This window comes from Protopterus annectens, chromosome 14.part0 (assembly GCF_019279795.1).
Source record: "Protopterus annectens isolate FY-2018-M chromosome 14.part0, PAN1.0, whole genome shotgun sequence".
In the NCBI taxonomy this organism is placed as follows: domain Eukaryota; kingdom Metazoa; phylum Chordata; order Ceratodontiformes; family Protopteridae; genus Protopterus; species Protopterus annectens.
Genome location: NC_056748.1, coordinates 580,648,239 through 580,667,362, shown reverse-complemented (window position 1 = coordinate 580,667,362; position 19,124 = coordinate 580,648,239).

The following is a 19,124-nucleotide window of genomic DNA, read 5'->3' as shown; positions in this document are numbered from 1 at the left end:
GTGTGTGTGTGTGTGTGTGTGTGTACATCCCTGATTTTTATCTGTGAAAACATGCAGATACATAACTCATGTTGGTAGCATTAAAAAAGAACAGTTAAGTTATTACCTTTTAAAAATATGTCATAAAATGCTTCCCAGAACATCTATTTCATCAGACCTTTTGAGGGACCTGACAGCCCCACACCTGGATATTAACTCAAGCTTAGTAGTGGCTTCTGTTGTGAATCCCACCTAGTCTAAAACTAGTCATGCTCAGATGTGTTCACAGAAGGCCGCGGTAGCTTTTGTGAGAGCTGGGATTTGTATGCTCATTATTTGAATAATTTTCCTCACAACCTAACCTCAAGGGTATGAATAGAATGTTGCTTCAGTTTGTGGAGGCAGAGTAGTCATTATTTCTTGAAATTTCTTCACAAATCTCAGAGGTGTACACAGCAGATCATCTTAGCCTGATTATGGACAGTGTACTGTCTGGGAGCAAAAAGTTAGAATGCATTATTGTTGTCATTATTTTTTTTTTAATTTTCTTCATAATAAAACATTAGACATGCATGCAGCGGGCTTTCTTATTGGAGTAGGGGCAGGGTAAGGAGGCATGTTGTCATTGTGCACCTGACAGCAATAGGCTGAAATGTTATCATAGTCTGTTTATTTATTTCATTTGAATCCCGGTTTGATATTGAAAGCTCACACAGAAGGTTGCTGCATTTTGGAGTTATGGAAGGAAATATGATGTATGTAAGCATAAAATATACAACTGTGGCCATTTATACATTCAGTTTCTTCTCAATCTAACACCAGAGAGATACACTGAAGATATTATCTTTTTGTAAGAGACGGGAGTAGTACCAGACACTATTCTCATATGCGATTTGTGTATGCTAACAGGCAATTGTATTCTCAGTATTACAAAATACTATTTTGTCAGCGTTGAATATTAAGACTTATTCACAATTAGTTTATTCCATGAAAGAAAAAAAGAAGGATACATTTCTTTCCTTTTCATGATTTGTTCTCAAACCATCATTGTATCAAAGCTGGAAAAAAAGTTCTAAAATTCTCCTCCAAGCATCTAGAATCCCATGGTTCCAGGGGACATTAGACCCCAAACCTCTGGCTAAATTTGCTTGTTTCCCACACAGTTATTATAGTGGTGTCTTGGCCAGTTAGGATACGTTGAAAGAATGCAGGGAAAGTTGAAGCTTAAAACAATTAGTTATGTACTCACCATAACGTCAGATGTATGTGGTTCATCTCGCCTACATTCTTAACTGATGGTCTCGGCTCCGACTCAGCCGCTATTTACTAGCTCGAAGTCTCTGATTGGCTGGGCTAGCCCTAGTATCCCAAGATGCACCACGCCCAAACCCCCAGATCTTGTTTGCCAACAATATAACAGAGTGACATACACAACCTCCTAGAAATAACACAAGCAGGAAGAGAGAAAAAATAACATCCTCAGAAGGGTCTAAGAACATAATCTCCTCCAAGTCCAACAGGTCGGGGGACGGTGGGCGGGTATGTAAGAATGTCGGCGAGATGGACCACATACATCTGACGTTATGGTGAGTACATAACTAATTGATGTAATGTGGTCCTATCTCACCACATTCTTAACTGATGGGACAGCGTCCCTAGCACCTACATTCTGGGAGGCTCACTGACAATACTCCTGAGCACCGTGGAACCAAAGGAAGCCCGGTCTCTAGACACCACATCAAGCTTGTAATGAGAAACAAAGGTATGCGGAGAGGACCAGGTGGCCGCAGCACAGATGTCATCCAAGGAGAGCCTAGCATGATAAGCTACTGATGCAGCCATAGCTCTGGTAGAATGAACCTTAACTGGGAAAGGTAAATCTCTGCCTGCTAATGCATAAATAAAGGAGATACAGTCCTTAATCCATTTAGCAATAGTACCTTTAGTCACACGGCTACCATTCTTGTTCTCTGAAAAGGACACAAACAACTGATCCAATTTCCTGTGGGGTTATGTCCTGTGCAAATAAAACCTTAGTTGTCTATGAATATCCAACTGGTGGAATTTGAATTCTGCTTCATTTGAAAAGTTTGGAAAGAAAACTGGTAACTCAATGGATTGGTGAAGACAAAGGATAGAAGATACCTTAGGAAGGAAGGAGGGGTTGAGTCTCAAGGAAACCCACTCCTTATGGAAGACCAAATAAGGGGGCTTTATGGAAAGGGCCTGAAGCTCCGATACCCTCTTGGCTGAAGTAATGGCGACCAGAAAGGCTGTCTTCCAAGACAAATATTTTAATTCACAAGTGTCAGCCAGTTCAAAGAGGGTAGAAGTTAAGGTTTGAAGCACCAAGCTTAAATCCCAAGGTAAAACTGGTTGTGACAATAGCAGACAGAGTAACCAGGCTCCTTTCAGGAAGGCTTTACAGAGTTTATGGCCCATAAGGGAAGGCTCATGTGAGACGTGAAAGTTAGAAATGGCTGCCAGCTGTACCTTAATAGTGGAGGTAGCGGAACCCTGTTTGAAGAGCATAGCCAAAAAATCTAATACCGCCGACAAGGGGGCTGTGAAGGGATCTAGATTGTGTGCTTCAGCCCAGATAGCAAATCTTTTCCATTTGCTAGAGTATAGTTTTCTGGTAGATGACTTGTGGGAGGACGACAGAATATGCAACACCTCAGGTGAAAAGGAATGTAGTCTAACTAAGGATGGAAGTGGAGCAGCCAAGCTGTCAACCTGAGGGTTCATAGGGATGGATGGAACTGACCCGAATGATGAGTCAATAGGTCTGGTGCTGGTTCCAGAGTCCAAGGGCTGTCCACTGTATACTTCTGAAGAAAGGGGAACCAAACTTGATGAGGCCAGTATGGTGCGATAAGAATCATCTTGCTTCCCAAGGAAGTTACCTTCTGAATCACTCTTGATAATAGAGGGAACGGAGGGAAGGCATAGAGCAGACATGGGGGCCAATCATGGAATAGAGCATCCCTGGGTGGCTCCCCCAGGGGGGAGATCAGAGTGAAGTACCTGTTGCACTTGGCATTGAGGGGGCTGGCAAACAGGTCACAGCAAGGTTGACCCCACCTGGAGAAGATCTGAGTTGCAACTCGATTGTTCAAGGACCACTCGTGAGGCATCAGAATAGCTCTGCTTAGCCTGTCTGCTATCACTTTGGACTTCCCCGGAATGTGCATTGCTACTAGAAAGCATTGGGAAGACACCGCCCAGTTCCACACTCTCATGGCCTCTCTGCAAAGGGGATAGAACCTGGTTCCACCCTGCTTGCTTAGGTACCACACGACTGACATGCTGTCGGAAAGAATAGCAATCATCCCCTTGGGAAGAGAGCTCTGAAGTGCTTGCAATGCTAGAAGCACTGCTCTCATTTCCAGGACATTGATGTGCAAATGTACCTCGTGATCTTGCCATGTGACTTGGACCATTCTGCCCAGATAATGGCCACCCCAACCTATCTGGGAAGCGTCCATGGTCACCGTGGTGGTAGGAGACAGGGGGGGGGTCAGAGGTCTCCCTATGTCTAGATTGGATGACTGAAGCCACCAACATAGGTCTTGTCGGCATTGTTCCATGATGAGAATGGGATAAGACAGAGGAAACTCCTGAAAGGACCACTGGACCGAGACCAGCCACTGGAGGATCTGCATATGTAGCCTGGCTAGTGGTACTAGCATGATGGTAGCCACCATGGACCCTAGTAGTTGAAGAGCAAGTCTGACTTGGACTTTCTTGAGGGGTAGTAAGGCTAACACTTGAGCCTGTAGCACTTTGATTCTTTCTGTTGGAAGAAAGGCTCTCATTTGGACGGAGTCTAGCTCTGCGCCGATAAATGCAACATGCTCTGATGGCCACAACACAGATTTTTCTCAGTTGAAGGTAATCCCTAGGTATTGGCCCAGTGTGATGGTAGCCCTCGTGGCATGAACGAGTAGATGCCTGGAGGGGGCAGTAAGAAGCCAGTCATCCAGATAGGGAAAAACCTGGAATCCTTGATGTCTCAAGTGAGCTGTCACCACTGCTAAACATTTGGTAAACACCCTGGGGGCTGTGGTGAGACCAAAAGGCAGAGCACAAAACTGGTAGTGACTGGCTCCCAGCCAGAAGCGTAGGTGACTCCTGGATGCCTTGTTTATCTTGATGTGGTAATAGGCATCCTTGAGATCGATGGAGCACATCCATACTCCTTTTTCCAATAAGGGGAAAATGGACTGAAGAGTGACCATTCGGAACTTGGACTTCAGTACAAATCGGTTTAAATGGCTGAGGTCCAGAATGGGCCTTAGGTCCCCTGTCCTTTTTGGTACCAAAAATAATCTTGAGTAAGTTCCTGATCCAATCTGGTCTGAGGGGACTGGTTGGATGACTCCTTTTTCCAGCAGTTTTGAAACCTCTAGCGCTGCTTGATCCCTTTGACTGGGTGGAATATCTGGGATTTTTCTGGATAGGGGAGGGTGTGTAAGAAAGGGAATGGTGTAACCTCCGGTAATTATTCAGAGCACCCATTGATCCTGAGTGATACTTTCCCAGGCTTGAGGATGCCTCGAAAAATGGCCCCCGACTGGCTCCGGAGTAGCACAATCAGGCAGTCCCTGAGGGCCGTTGGTAGGAGGATCCACGAAAGGATTCACAGTCTCCTGAGTTGCGGGGGCCTCCTCCACCTCTACGGTGGTGCCTTCCAGAGTAATTCCCCCCTCCTCTGCCCCTGGAGGGGGGGTCACCATGATCGACGGGGAAAGACTTCTGAGATTTCCTGAACCACATCTTGCCTCCCCTCCGTGCCTTGGGATAAGGCCTAGAGGGAGGCAAGAAATGGGCCCCTACGGCAGACAAAGTCTTACCCTCCTGCTCACATCTGGTGATAGTGTCTTTCACTTTGGGTCCAAAGAGGGAGGACCCATTGAAGGGGGTGTCCATGAAGGAAGACTTGAAGGCTTCCGCGAAGTGACACAGGCACATCCAGGCTTGCCTCCTGAGGGCTACGCCTGAGCTAGCTGCCCTACCCGCCCCTTTGGCTGCATAGGATATGAGCCTCATGGACGAATTGACAATAGAGGAAAGGGTAGACAGCTGGACGTTGACAGTCTGATTCAGCACCTCAGGCAAGTTACCCGACAGGGTATCTCCCAATTCCTTAAGGAGATCTCTTTGGAGTCTAGTGAAGTGGCAAAGATAGTTCAATGACTACAAAGTAAAGGTTGCTGAAGACAGGGTATGCTTCCCATACTGATCCATATTCCTGGACTCCTTGTTAGGAGGATGAATGGAAGCAGAAGCTTCTGCAACTTCTTGCTGAGTGGCAGACGCCACCACCATGGCATCTACAGGAACTCCTTTAGTTAGGAACTCTTTCTCCGGGGGTGCCGATAGAAACTTGTTTGGGCGGCTGGGCACAGATTCCATGGAGTCAGGGTGTTCCCACACCCTTCGACAAATAAGGTCTAACAATTCGTCGAAGGGTGGAGAAACCCAGGAGGCGGAAGGTCGGTATCAGAAGTGATGGACTCATTTGGGGAGTCAACGTGCTTCCTCTTGCACGACTTCTTTCTGGGATGCTCCTCAGGCGAGGAATCTGAAGGGCCCTCAGAAGGCTGGGGACCACACATGGAAGTATCCTCAGGCCTTCGAGCCCCGCTGTCCACTGATAATGGGGCGTCAGAGGCTCCAGCTGCAGTGCTGAGGGAAGGAGTGGCTGATTCAAGTGAAGTCACTGAAGACCTGGCCAGTGCGCTCCTCATGGCCTCGAATGCGGGTCCACCGGAATCCGAGGATCGACCCATCTCCAAAACCACAATCGGAGAAGGGGTTCCCCTAGCTGAGGCACCAAGAGGGAGACTCGGAGCCGAGGGATGAAGCCCCAATGTATCCCCCTCGGGTCCGACCGAGGAAACCCGAGTGCCAAAACCAGAATATGGAATCGAACAGGTTGGAGCCGAGGTCAGAGCAGATAGGCTTAACAGGGGTATCGGAGCTGACCCCAGGACCCCACTCGATGCAGAACACCCCAGCTCTGACGACACAGGAGTGCTCGGAGGAGGAATAGTTGGAACCGACAAGAGGGAAGGCTCCGGAGCCGACTGGGCTGGAGCAGAAAATAACCTGGCTAATACCGGCACCTGAAGGAGCTTCTGCACCACCCTGTCCACATCAGAATCAGACAACCTGGAAGACTTGGAGGACACAGAAGGTGGTCGAGATCTCTTACCCAGAGGATCCAAGGTTAGGCTAGGAGAAAGGCTTCGAATCGGTTCCAAGAGGATCGGAGCCAAAGCCGGCTCCAGTGTCATAGAAACCTCCTGCGGCGCCGATAACAATGAAGCCGGGGAGGTCGACTCGGACACAGAAATCCCTTCCTTTGGCTCCGAAGCCAATGGAGCTGAGGAAGGTGGAGCAGTCTTCATTATTTTCTCCGATGGCTCTGATGAACCAGACGGAGCCGGAGATCTCTTTTTTGGTTTAGACTTCGACTTCCCACTAGAGGAAGATGACTCCAAAGCTTCTTCAAAGGCAGGTTTGACAAGGCCCCTGAGAATCAATTTATTTTTCCTCTCTTGCAAGACTCTAGAGCTACAAGAGTGACACACACTACAAGATTCTTGCAAATGAATAGCGCCCAAACAATACACACAGATGTCATGGCCATCTGTTAAGGACATCTTATAAGAACATTGCACACACTTTTTGAAGCCAGAAGGCTTATGCTCTTTCTGATCTTTGCCTGACATGGCAATACAATAAAACACACACACAAGGTAAGGAAGGGCAGGGGAGGGACTCTAACTTGAATTCCCAACAGACCTAACAGACCGGGGGGAGGGCTAAGGCCCTCTAACTTAAACCGGCCTAGCCCGTGAAAAACAAGGTTTCTACAGAAAAACTAACTAAATAAAGGAAGGGGCGCTAACTCAAAACACCCCTACAGGTGTAACAGACACAGGAGAGGCTAAGGCCCTCTAATTTAAATGGGCCTAGCCCACCGAAAACACAAGGAATACACAAAAACAAAAAAATGACTAAAAATAGTCGCAACTCACAGGATACACTGAACGTAGCTGTAGACAGAATAAACTAAGAAAAATAGTTTAAATAAGGTACTTAGCCACAGCCAAGCTCGAGACCATGTCTGTACTCTACGAGCAGCAAATGAGATCTGGGGGTTTGGGTGTGGTGCATCTTGGGATACTAGGGCTAGCCCAGCCAATCAGAGACTTCGAGCTAGTAAATAGCGGCCGAGTTGGAGCCGATTCTCGGCTCTGAACCCATCAGTTAAGAATGTGGCAAGATAGGACCACATTACATCTGAATTTCTTTCTGTAGTCAGGATTTTTTTTTTAGACCATAGTTGGGTGAGAAGGTTGTAAAAATGTACCTTTCAGCATCTAGAACACTCATCAAACCTCCAGTTTAATTTATTTATTTCCTTGGCCAATTATAGCCAGCTGAAAGGATGTATGAAAAATATAACATATAAGCAAGAAAAAAAATAATCTGCATATGTGAGGAGGGTGGAATGAGGGGAACGTGGGGATACATAAGGGGAAGCAACACCATGGAGCCCTTTGCCTAGAGCTCCATTTCACATAACGGCAATCCTGAATGGTTCAAATAGGAATAAATGACCCTGCAAAATGAAGTTTTAAGGAGAAGAGCAATTTTTTGAGATTTGCTCTTCTCCTGTTTTTTTTTTGCTTGTTGGCACTCGGCATTTCAAGAGGGAGTGGAAATGGAAATATAATAGGGATACAGGAGAATAGCATGAGAAAATGAAAGGCATTTCAATCAGAGTAGAGCTCAAGTATTCTAGAAGTTTAGTCAGGAAGATGGCCAAACTGAGGGTACAAAATAGTGTATAGTGAAGTCAACATGACTGTGATAACTGAGACATGTGCCAAGAGCAAGAAAGAATGCTACATGGTAATCTCAGGGTAAGTGGTACTTAGGTGTGATAAGGTAGCAGAGATGGAGGAAGATGTTACAGTCTCGAGAGAATAAGACATTATAATCCCAAGGAATGGGGTACTTAGAAGTAATAGGTAAGCAAGGGTATGGGGAAGCTGCAATCCCTGAAAAGGGCATTATGGTTCTCTAACAGAGTGAATATCACTTTTATGATTCCAAGAATGGTGTTCAAACTTCTGCAGTTCTTAAAATCAAAGGTGCATTATTCCTGATTATAACTGCTTTCAGGATATCAAACTGTGTGAGGGCTTCTGCCTGTTACCATTTGACAACTCCTATTAGAAATTAACAAAAATTGGGGATATTGAAAGCTTGAGATCATCTGACAATTGCATGAAACTACAATTGTCTGTGAGACAATGGTTTTCAGATCCTGATCTTTGGGTACACATTCATGTAATACAACATGCTACTTTAACTGAGTTTTTGAACTGTATTGAACTTTTATATTAACTTCTGGTGAAATGTTACTGTGACCTCATTTCTCAAGAATACATATATATGTGCATGTGCTTGCTGTTGCATTCATGCTGCATACTGATACACTGAAATGTATCTGTTTCTTTACTGCTGTTAATTTTGCACATGATTTGAGCCTTGAACCCAGGTCATGTCTAAAATGGGTCACTTGATCAGCCTTCATACTTGGCTAACTTGGAAAGAAACACATTGAAGCAAACAAACTAATAAATGTGGGAGAGATAGTTTAGGGAAAGCAGGTATAGAAGAAAAAGATAAAGAATAATGAGGCACTAGGAAAAGGGACAATGCAATGAAGACAGAAAGGAAGGCTTATTATCCCAGCCTCAGCTTTTATCCAACAGGTGAGGAGAAATGAGGACAGATGTACCTCAATGCCTTTCCGGGTCACATAACTCTTTGATCCAAGCTGAATAATTCCACCATACATGATGCATGGAAAAATGCTATGTTCAAGTTATTCTACTCAAAAGGGTTTGAGTAGAAGGTAATAGATGGAACCAAGTAGAATTTTATTTTATTTTATTTGGTTATTTATTACATATTGATTTTGTTTCAGGGGAAAGTCTGTCTGAGTAGGAAACCCATTTTTTCAGTGGAGACCCAGAGAAAAAAAGCTCCACTGAGTGGGAAATATATAACAAACAGGTAATACGCTAAAGTAATATAACCTTTTGCACAAAAGAGTAGAACAAGGAAGCTGTAAGCATATACACAACACAATATATCATAGGTGAGGATATCATTTGCAAAGCGAGTATTTCTCAGACAAACATGCAATTAGTCAAAAGCATAGCTGAAAGCTAGAATTTAAATACAAATGTGCAATTCTTAGTTTTCAGTTGCTATCATCACAGGCATCACTGTCATCACAGTAGAAAAGAACCCTATGATTCATATGACGTTATTTCTAACCTTAGAGTGAATTCTTGCTCATCAGAAGAAAATACAGAGATGCCAGTACTTATCAACCTTTGGGTATTGCCAAGTGTCTAACAGTGAGGTGAAATGTACAGTATGGCTTGATGCTGAGCATGTACAGAGGTAATCAGAGTTTTTCAGCCTGCAGTACTCTGTATAAGTAATGTGGCTAGTCCAATGAGCCAGTAACAGGGGAGCTATACTGATGTGTGTGGCTGCTATATAGCCATGAATGGTTAACATACATTTTCAGAGTGCTTTTGATTATGTTGAAATTGATAGTTTGTTTAACAGTCAGTGATAGATTATTCCACAGTTTAGATTCATTAACAGAGAAGAGGGCATTATCATGAGAGCTGTGGACACTTTGGATTTTTGTTTGGTAAATGACTTTGGATCTCAAATTTATTAAGGGAGAATAGTTTTTATGAGTTGTGTGATGGTTGAAGTTTTTGTTTAATCATGTAATATTTTATGGGCTATCTTTAATTTTTTCTGAAGGGCTTTGCAGTGATGTGATCTGGTGGGGGGTTATTAGCAACTCTTGATATCTTGTTATAACAGTGCTAGAGTTTGGAAAGTAAAGCAGTTATCAGTTTGGTACAAACTGTGCATTCATACAGGTAGGATATTTAATAGTTGAAGTAAAGTTGATATTTTGCTGTTGTCACTAGAGAAGTGTTTGACCCTATGTAGCAGTCTCCAGTTTGTGATTTTTTAGTAACATAACTTGACATAATAATTGCTGATTGCTGCTTAAACTCTGAGCTTTGGCCGGCTAAGACCTACCTGCAATCAACTGGACGTATATGTGAATTTAAGTAAATCTTTTTTTTTTTCCGTTAATGCTTGTCAGAATTTAGTGCTTGTTAGAATTCCTGCATAGCCAGTGATAAGTGGGGGTAGTTTCACTTCATTGATATTCGGTTTCTGCCTTATATAAGTGGTACATTTTGGATTATTTTCTGCTTAAACTCTGAACTTTGGCTGGCTAAGACCTACCTGCAATCAACTGGATGTATAAGTGAATTTAAGTAAATCTTTATCTGCACTTTTTTCAGATAATACAGCATTTAAATTTATTTATTTGTGTTGCACTGAATATTATCTAGCTGGATGTTGTGGCTCTGTTTTTTCAGTTAATTCTTGTTAGAATTTAATGCTTGTTAGAATTCCTGCATAGCCAGTGATAAGTGGGGGTTGTTTCACTTCACTGATACTCACTTTCTGCCTTATATAAGTGGTACATTTTGGATTATTTTCTGCTTAAACTCTGAGCTTTGGCCGGCTAAGATCTACCTGCAATCAACTGGACATATAAGTGAATTTAAGTAAATCTTTATCTGCACTTTTTTCAAATAATGTTGTTGTTATTGTTGTTGTTGTTGTATCTTTCGGCTTTTCCTGGTTAGGGGTCACCACAGCGGAACTCCGGTCAGCTAATGATTGGCAGCAGATTTTTACGTACCGAGTTGCCAGCACTGACGTACAACCTTCAACGAAGGTACGCCCATTCATGTATGTCTCCACACAGAAGACGCTTTAGCTGAGAATCGAACAGGACAACATCTTACGGTGAGGCGACAATGCTACCACAGCACCTCAAATAATACAGCATTTAAATTGATTTATTTGTGTTGCATTGAATACTATCTAGCTGGAAGTTGTGGCTCTGTTTTTTTCAGTTAGTTCCCCACCCACCCTCCCTGCTTTTGTTTTGGTGTTAATCTTGGTGGCTTTGAAACTGCCCACTTTCTTGTAAATTTGCATTTGAATATTTCTCCTGGGCCCATCTCATTTGCTCACTCAAAAAAAATTGCACTTTATTCATCTGCTTTTACTGTATTTGTGTTTTTTCCTACTTTATTACTTTATTTTGCTTTTGCGTCATCTTAAAAGTACTCAATTGTATTTATTATTGGTTGGTGTAACTATCATTCTAAGCCTTTTGGTTTAAGCACTTGGGCTTCAGACCAGTTGTTTTACATTAAGAAGGTTTGTGGTCTGCACTGTAGTGGCAGAACAGGTAGCTTACACCCTTCTAAGTTGGGAACTGCTGATTGAGGGCTCAGTGTCTGTTATTCTAAAAGTGTATTAATTCTGGTTTAAGCACTTGGGCTTCAGGCCAGTTATTTTACATTAAGAGGGTTCGTGGTCTGCACTCTTGTGGGAGGAGAGGCTGGACTCTGCCCTTCTGAGCTGGGACTTTCTGGTTAAAGACATATAGTGCCTGCATATTTGAACTGTTTCTTACTGAAATTGGTGCACCTTGTTTGCTGTAGCATGGACTAGATCCAGGCCTGCTGAATCTAGCTTTGTTTGTATAACTTGAGCACTAATCCAGGCCTTCGTTTTTGGAGAAGGTTCCCCTCACCCCAGTGGCAGGAGTGTGCAGTTAGAACTTGTCTGATTGATGACTACCGGAACAGGGCTCAGTTTTGACATTTTTTTACTGGTTAATTGGGTAATTTGTTTAAAAACCTTTTCTGATTGCTTGTAGTCATATAAAGCTGTTTTAAGTGTAATATTTACTGTTTGTAGTCATTTAAAGCTGTTTTAAGTGTATTTTTTTACTGTTTTTGCCTTATCTTTTTAAAAAAAAATGTTTCCTTGTTTCCCACCTTTCTAAGCTAGTATAGTCCAGTTTTCAGGCTAGTGCTGAATTCAGGGCTGTGTTACAAGTTTCTGAGTTGCCCATACCTTACTTGGATAGAAGGAGGTTTTTCTGTTCACCTGTGAGAGAGGGAGCTTTGAGCAGCCATCTGTCCCTGGAGGAGTGGTTCCAGCCCAGAAGTTAGTAGTTTATAGGCCATTTTGAGCTAATTTCTATCTCTTTTATTTCCCTGCTGTAAAAACTACTTTTGCACGGTTTTGCACATCCGGGCAGCGCTGGTTAGCTAGGGCTAAATTATTCCCGGCTCCACCAAGTCTCCTCTTCATTTTTTCCCTTGAAAGTAGTCTAACTCTCAACCTAAGTACTTAAAAAGCATCCTACAGTCCAGCACTTGCTCAGACCTAATAGCAAGCACTAATATACCCCGACACTTGATTGCCCAGCAGGGCAAGGCTCATTATTCACCCCTCACCAACCAAGTGACTAAGCAGCTCACCCTACTATTCAGGCATGACCAAAGGGCAATTTCAGGTATACTCTCCAGTCCAGCTGGTGAACCTGGGTATCCTGAGGGAATGTTACAACTGCCTCATGTACACAGACAAACCTCCTCCTACCACAAAACATTAACATATGCGAGAGATGCAATTATATAGCTAAATTGGAGGCTAAGCTCTCTCCACCCAAGACTGGAACAGGCAGTCATGAGGAGAAGATTAACCCTTGCACCACACCTCCAGCCTCACACAGACATACTAAACCAGCACTGGCAAAAAATACACATAAATGTACGAAATCTTACTTGGAGGCTCTAAATAAAAACCTGCAAAAGCATCAGGGACCTCCAAAGCAGATACCCCAAAAAACTGCACCTCCCTTCACAAACCAGACAACACATAAAACACAAAATTAGTGTGCCACAAAATCACAACCATTAAGGCGAAATAGCATACCTAACACACTAGTAATAGGTGACTCTATAGTCAGGCACACTGACGTCCCACTCACTAGGCTGGACAAGGAGAAGATTACTGTTAGCTGCCTGTCGGGAGCCAGAATCTGCCACATAACACAAGCACTCAGGTCACTCCAGAACAAGTACAAATATGACTCTGTCATTGTTCATGTTGGTGTGAATGACTTGAGACATACCTCCCCGGACTACATGAAAAGAGACATGGAAGAGCTCTCTGATCATGTAGCCCAGGCAGGTATGACCCTGACCCTGAGTAGCATCCTGCCCTTACCAAGAATGATACTGCAGTATAAAGAAAAAATTATCAATTTCAACAATTGGCTAAGCTTCTGGTGTCATTCAAAGGGGGTCCAGTGTCTGTCAGCCTGAGATGACCTGCTTGACAAGCCTCATTGCTTCGCAAGAGATGGCTTGCACCTGTCACCTCTAGGCTTTTGAATACTGGCCAAGGCTCTTGCTGCCCCCATAGTGTCTTTTTTAGGCCAGGCTCAAAAGTCAAACCCACCTCTGTAAACAGCACAAATAAAAAAATGAGGGTTATGCTACTCAACACCAGGAGTTTAAATCTCAAAATGCACGCACTCGAAGCACTCCTCAGTATGGAGAACGTCGACATCTGTGCAGTAACTGAAGCCTGGTTCAAGGCTCCACAGAGCACCCCAGCACTACCGGGCTACAATGCATACCACAAATTTCGGCCACAGAACATGGAGTGAAACACAAAAGGAGGGGGTGTATCCATATTCATCAAGAATACCTACACCTCCAGGTTAGTGGCACAGCATGATACCTCTGAGATAATCCATGTGCAACTAACATCAGGAAAATCTGCAATGCAAATTGTGGCCTGCTACAGATCACCCCCCCATGACTGAGGACCACCACTCCTCCTTTCTGGAGAAAGTGGAAAACATGAAGGTCCTAACGAACACCCTGATATTGGGTGATTTCAAATACCCTACCGTTAACTGAGAAAACTACTCAAGTACAAACTCCAGGTCCAGCACTTCCTGGAATTTATCAGCTCAAATGCCCTGGATCAGCTGGTAAACTCCCCTCCCAGAGGTGAAAACATATTGGACCTGGTCATCACCAGCATGGGCAACAGGTGTTCTGCACCAGAGGTCATCCCGTCACTGGTCAGATCAGACCATAAACTAATCATTCTGGATGTCCACACCACACTACCACCCCCAATCAAGGAAACCACAGTGAAAAACTTTTCTATAGCAAACTTCATCTTACTTAAGACAGAGGTGGTAAGTTTCACAGCCCCCACGCTAAAGGATAACAGTGTCCAAGATGCAGGAACATTCACAAATGCACTCTATAAGCACCTACAAGGATGCATGGATTGTGCCATCCCTAGCAAAACCAAGACTCACTCCCCCAAGAGAAGGAAAGCAGTCTGGTAGACCCCTACCATAAACAGGCTATACAATAGAAGGAGGAAACTAGTTCAGAAAAAAGGCAAATCCCAAGAAGGAAAGACATCCCTGATCAGTATCAGTAAGAAACTAAGGTCCCTCATAAAATCATCCAAGGCTAACTTCGAAAGAAAAATAGCCAAGGATTCGAAAGATAACCACAAAGCCCTCTTTAGCTATGTCAAGAATCTAAGTGGCAACTCACAGATATGCTCTGAGCTAGTGCAAAATAACACCAAATATACTGAACCTACTGATATTGCCAACATCCTGGCAGATACATTCAGTGCAAACTTTACCCCCCTCTCACCCCCATAAGGGCCCACAACAATACTGGAAAAGTGTAGTGTCCCAGAAATCACAGACGCACAGGTGAAAACAGCCCTTTCAAAAGCCAAAAGCACAGCGTCAATGGAGCCAGATGGTGTCCCAGGCTGCGTCTTGCACGAACTACAGAACGAACTAACCCCCCACCTAAACACACTGTTCAACCTCAGCCTCTCCACAGGCTATGTGTCCAGAGAATGACACACAGCAATGGTTATTCCGCTCCACAAAGGAGGGGCCACAACTGACCCTGGTAACTATCACCCCATAAGCCTGACTAGCCTGGTCTGCAAGGCTATGGAGTGCATCATCATAGAACTCATTAACAAAGACATTAGGAACCTCCAAACACTTGACCTGACCCAGTTCGGCTTTGTTAAGGGCAAATCATGCCTACTAAACCTGGTTGACTTCTTCGAGACAGTCACCAAGGCCATAGATGAGGGGAAGGTGGTTCACAATGCCTACCTTGACCTCGTCAAGGCTTTTGACACCATTCCCCACTTGGGAATTATAGAAAAACTCATCAGCCTGAACATAAACCCCTATGTCACGAGATGGGTTGCCAACTGGCTTACAGACAGAACTCACATGGTAAGAATAGCAGGCTCCAGGTCTGACTATAAACCAGTCACAACTGGTGTCCCACAAGGCTGGGTCCTGGGACCCCTACTGTTCGGCATATACTTCTCAGAAGTACAGGCAAACACAGGATGACTATGGCTAACCAAGTTCGCCGATGACTGCAAACTGGGAGACATAATTGACTCTCCAGCTGACACGGATATTGTCCAAAAGGGCCTTACTGAGACAGACACCTGGTGTCAAAGTCATGATCTCATGCTAAATGCCAAAAAATGCATAGTCATCCTGTTTGGGAAAAACAAAACACCCATGAATTACCACATAAGTGGCAGCCCCCTTAATACAGAAGAGGTAATAAGAGATCTGGGGACCCAGGTAGATAGTAATCTCTCCTTTGACAATCATATTGCCAAAGTAGTTAGGAAATCCTTCTATGTAGCCCATCTAATTACTAAAGGGTTTGCATCTAGAAATAAAGAGGTTATAGTGCCCCTCTACTCATCACTCATCAGACCCATCATAGAGTACAATGCCCCATTTGGGATATACCTCACAAGACACTTCCAATAGCTAGAAAGACCACAAAAATACCTCACCAAGAGGATTACTGGCCTCAAACATATGTCCTATGCAGCCTGACTGGAAAAACACCGGCTGTACTCAGTGGCATATCGCTTACTCAGAGGTGATCTCTGCCTGACTTACAAAACCATGTCCAACTCAGAATTGATGGACATGCTCCACCTAAAGAAATCCAAGTCACTGCGAGCCACTCGCTCTAGTGAGCTAAACCTCGCCACAACAATAAATAGAACATGCTGGAGGGATAGATTCCTGTCACAGAGACTCCCCAGGCTTTGGAACAAAATTCCTAACTACATTAGGCAGAGCCTCTCACTAACACTCTTCAAGAAAAGCCTTGAAGAGTGGATGGGTAACAGAAAATATACCCCTGGGATCACTTCATTGGCTCTTCTTGACAGAGGCTCAGTTAATTAATCAATGGGGCGGCAAAACTGACACACTCTGGCTAGGCTTATAAATGCCCTTGGGCAGATAGCCTAGTACCTACCTATGAACCTATAAAAAGTACTGTACCACAATGACAGTTACAGTCCTCCATTTAGTTGCCATGAAGCCTGTATGGAGGCTATGGTTAAATCGTGATTCTAGTGGTACTGATAGGTTATGTTTCTTGCTATTAAGGAGGTATCCTGGGATATTATGGATCCCATCAGTGCAGTGTGCCTGGCCTTGGAGAATGTATTGAGGACCTAATCCCTAGTGATAGTTGTTGGGGTTAGGGTAGAAAGTATTGCATGAGGGGTGTCTTGGAGGAAAGAGGGGTAAAATTGGAGCTACATTTGTCAGCCAGTAGATTTGCCATATTTTCCAGATTAGTGTAGGTGGTTCTATTTACAAGTAGTTTGGTACATTGCTGTGTATTGCCTTTGAAGATGTAGGCATAGCTAAATAATCCCTTATGATGGCATGGAATGCTATTTTTATCTCTAATGTGTCTTTGGTAGGCATGATTAGCTCCCTGAGTTGCTTATTTAGAGTGGTGAGGGAGTTTTTACCTTGCTGGGCATGGCATTTTCTAATTTATGCCATGATTTTTCTTCCTACTTTATATCTATGTACATCTGTTATATATATATATTTATCCAAACTATATCAATTAATTAAGATCTATAAATGTCATATCAAATATGACTCTCAGGATTATGCTTTCCAAATGAGTGGCTCATCTTTAACTATAATAGATAAAACAATGATTTCAAATCTTCAAAAAAGAAACTACATCATCTTTATTTTGGAGCTTATTCTGTAAGAAATTTCTACAAAGATCATTTATCACTAAACACTGTACTGAAATATATAACAAATGGAAGGTATTGGTTGATGGAGGTAAAAATCTTTAATTTGTGCAGATTGGCTGCATATGGTATATGATGTAGATGGGGGGAAAGCAATGCTTCCTAGAAGCATTGTGGTCTGATAAATTTATATTAACTAAATGTTTGGTATTGTCTAATGCTCCAATACATGTAACCAAGTTTTAATTCACACTTTTCTCAAGCTTATTAACAATAGCTATGAAATGACTACAAAGAATTGAAAAAAATTATGCTACACCTTCATTTACAGAATTTATAACAACTAACACTGTTGTGAGTCATAAAGAAATGTCTACAAACAAAATAACCAAATAACATATTTTCTAGATAAAACCGAACTCATTAATACAGAAATATTAATCAATGTTCTATGATCAGTTTACAGCTGTTTATTGACTTTTATTAATGTATATAGTGAAAACCGATGTAGACACTTATAGTTATAGTTATTTGTTTTATTATGTTAATGTGTTTTCTGCCATATATAAAATTTTCTATAAAAATATTAAAAAAAGACTATAATCTTAGATTACATGGGAGAGAACTAAAGGTAGATAGAAGAGTAAGTGGGCCAGAGTAGAACTAGCTATTTGTTACAGAAGAAGATGTCAAAGGGAAAAAGACGAGAAAAAAACAGTATATGTTGTCATGAGAGGTAAAAACTGCGACTAAAGACAGGAGAAGTCTATGGAATAGAGGAACAGTGGAAAGACCAGTGGATGCATTTCACTGATGCCACAAAGAAGAAGTAAAGTATGTGACTGTAGTTAAGGAGAAATACTAAAAGGCTGGCACCAGACATAAAAAAGGCCTTCTTTAGATATGTGGAAAAAAGAAAGAAGACAGGTATGAAGCAGATTAATTGGAATAAGAAGCAGAGAAGTAAAAAGAGTCCAGAGAATGGGCAACGTGATTAAATAAATCCTTCTCTTCAGTATTCATCAGATAATAAGATAATAGACTGTCAGTCTGGGAGTGCAAGAAGAAGAAGATGTTGGTTGGTGGAATAATGACCTGTTAATGTCTGAGGAATGCAAGAAGGTATGAAGGTCTAGTGGGATCACTCCTAGCATTCTTAAAATGGCTACTTGGAGATTAATTAAATAAGACTTTAGTGAAGTGCTAGACCAGAAATAATTTAAAACAATTCCTAAGTAGTTTTTCCCATTTCTGAAGGCATTGCAAGGTGTACCTTATGGAACTACTGGCCATTCTGTCTTATTTCAGCACCGGTGCCTAAAATAAGGGTGGTCCTGTGGGACATAAGGTTTCTAAAGTGGAATGGAGCAGTTAACATGCAAATATTAATATGAAAAATTTGAATAAATTTGTATGAATTGTTACAGTCTTTATTTGTCTGAAGCAGCTGCTGTCAATTGCTGATTGTTTCTAAATGTAATTTTTTGTTATGGTAATTAAAGTTTCCTTTAAAATGCAAGATCTGTAGTTCAGCTACATGAAATATCTTTGACAGAAATCAAAGATTCTTAAACACTGAATAAAGGGTTGCATTACTTTAAAATAATAGATTGGCAAATTGCTATTTTAATTCATATTACAGATGCATCCCTTGGATTCTATCCCTACCCTAAGGTAGTTGGTGTGGCAAATTTAGTAATATTAGAATAATAAAATTTAAAAAGCATTATATAAGCATGCAAAAATGGCTGAAATCAAAATATGATTTCTGACAACCTGAAATGTTTAACAGTCTCTGCTGCTTATATCAGATTAACATCAGTCCAAATCATTCTAACACATCCTATATTACCTGTGCATTACTAAATGTCAAAAGTATCAGAAATAAATTGGATCAAATAAACGTCTGTCCACCATTTCATTCTCCCAACTTTGTTCCTAGCACTGAATTCTGTTTTAAAAATCAGTGGTCCAAATTTTCAACTCAGACTCCCTGGCTATAACTATACATCTGACAACAG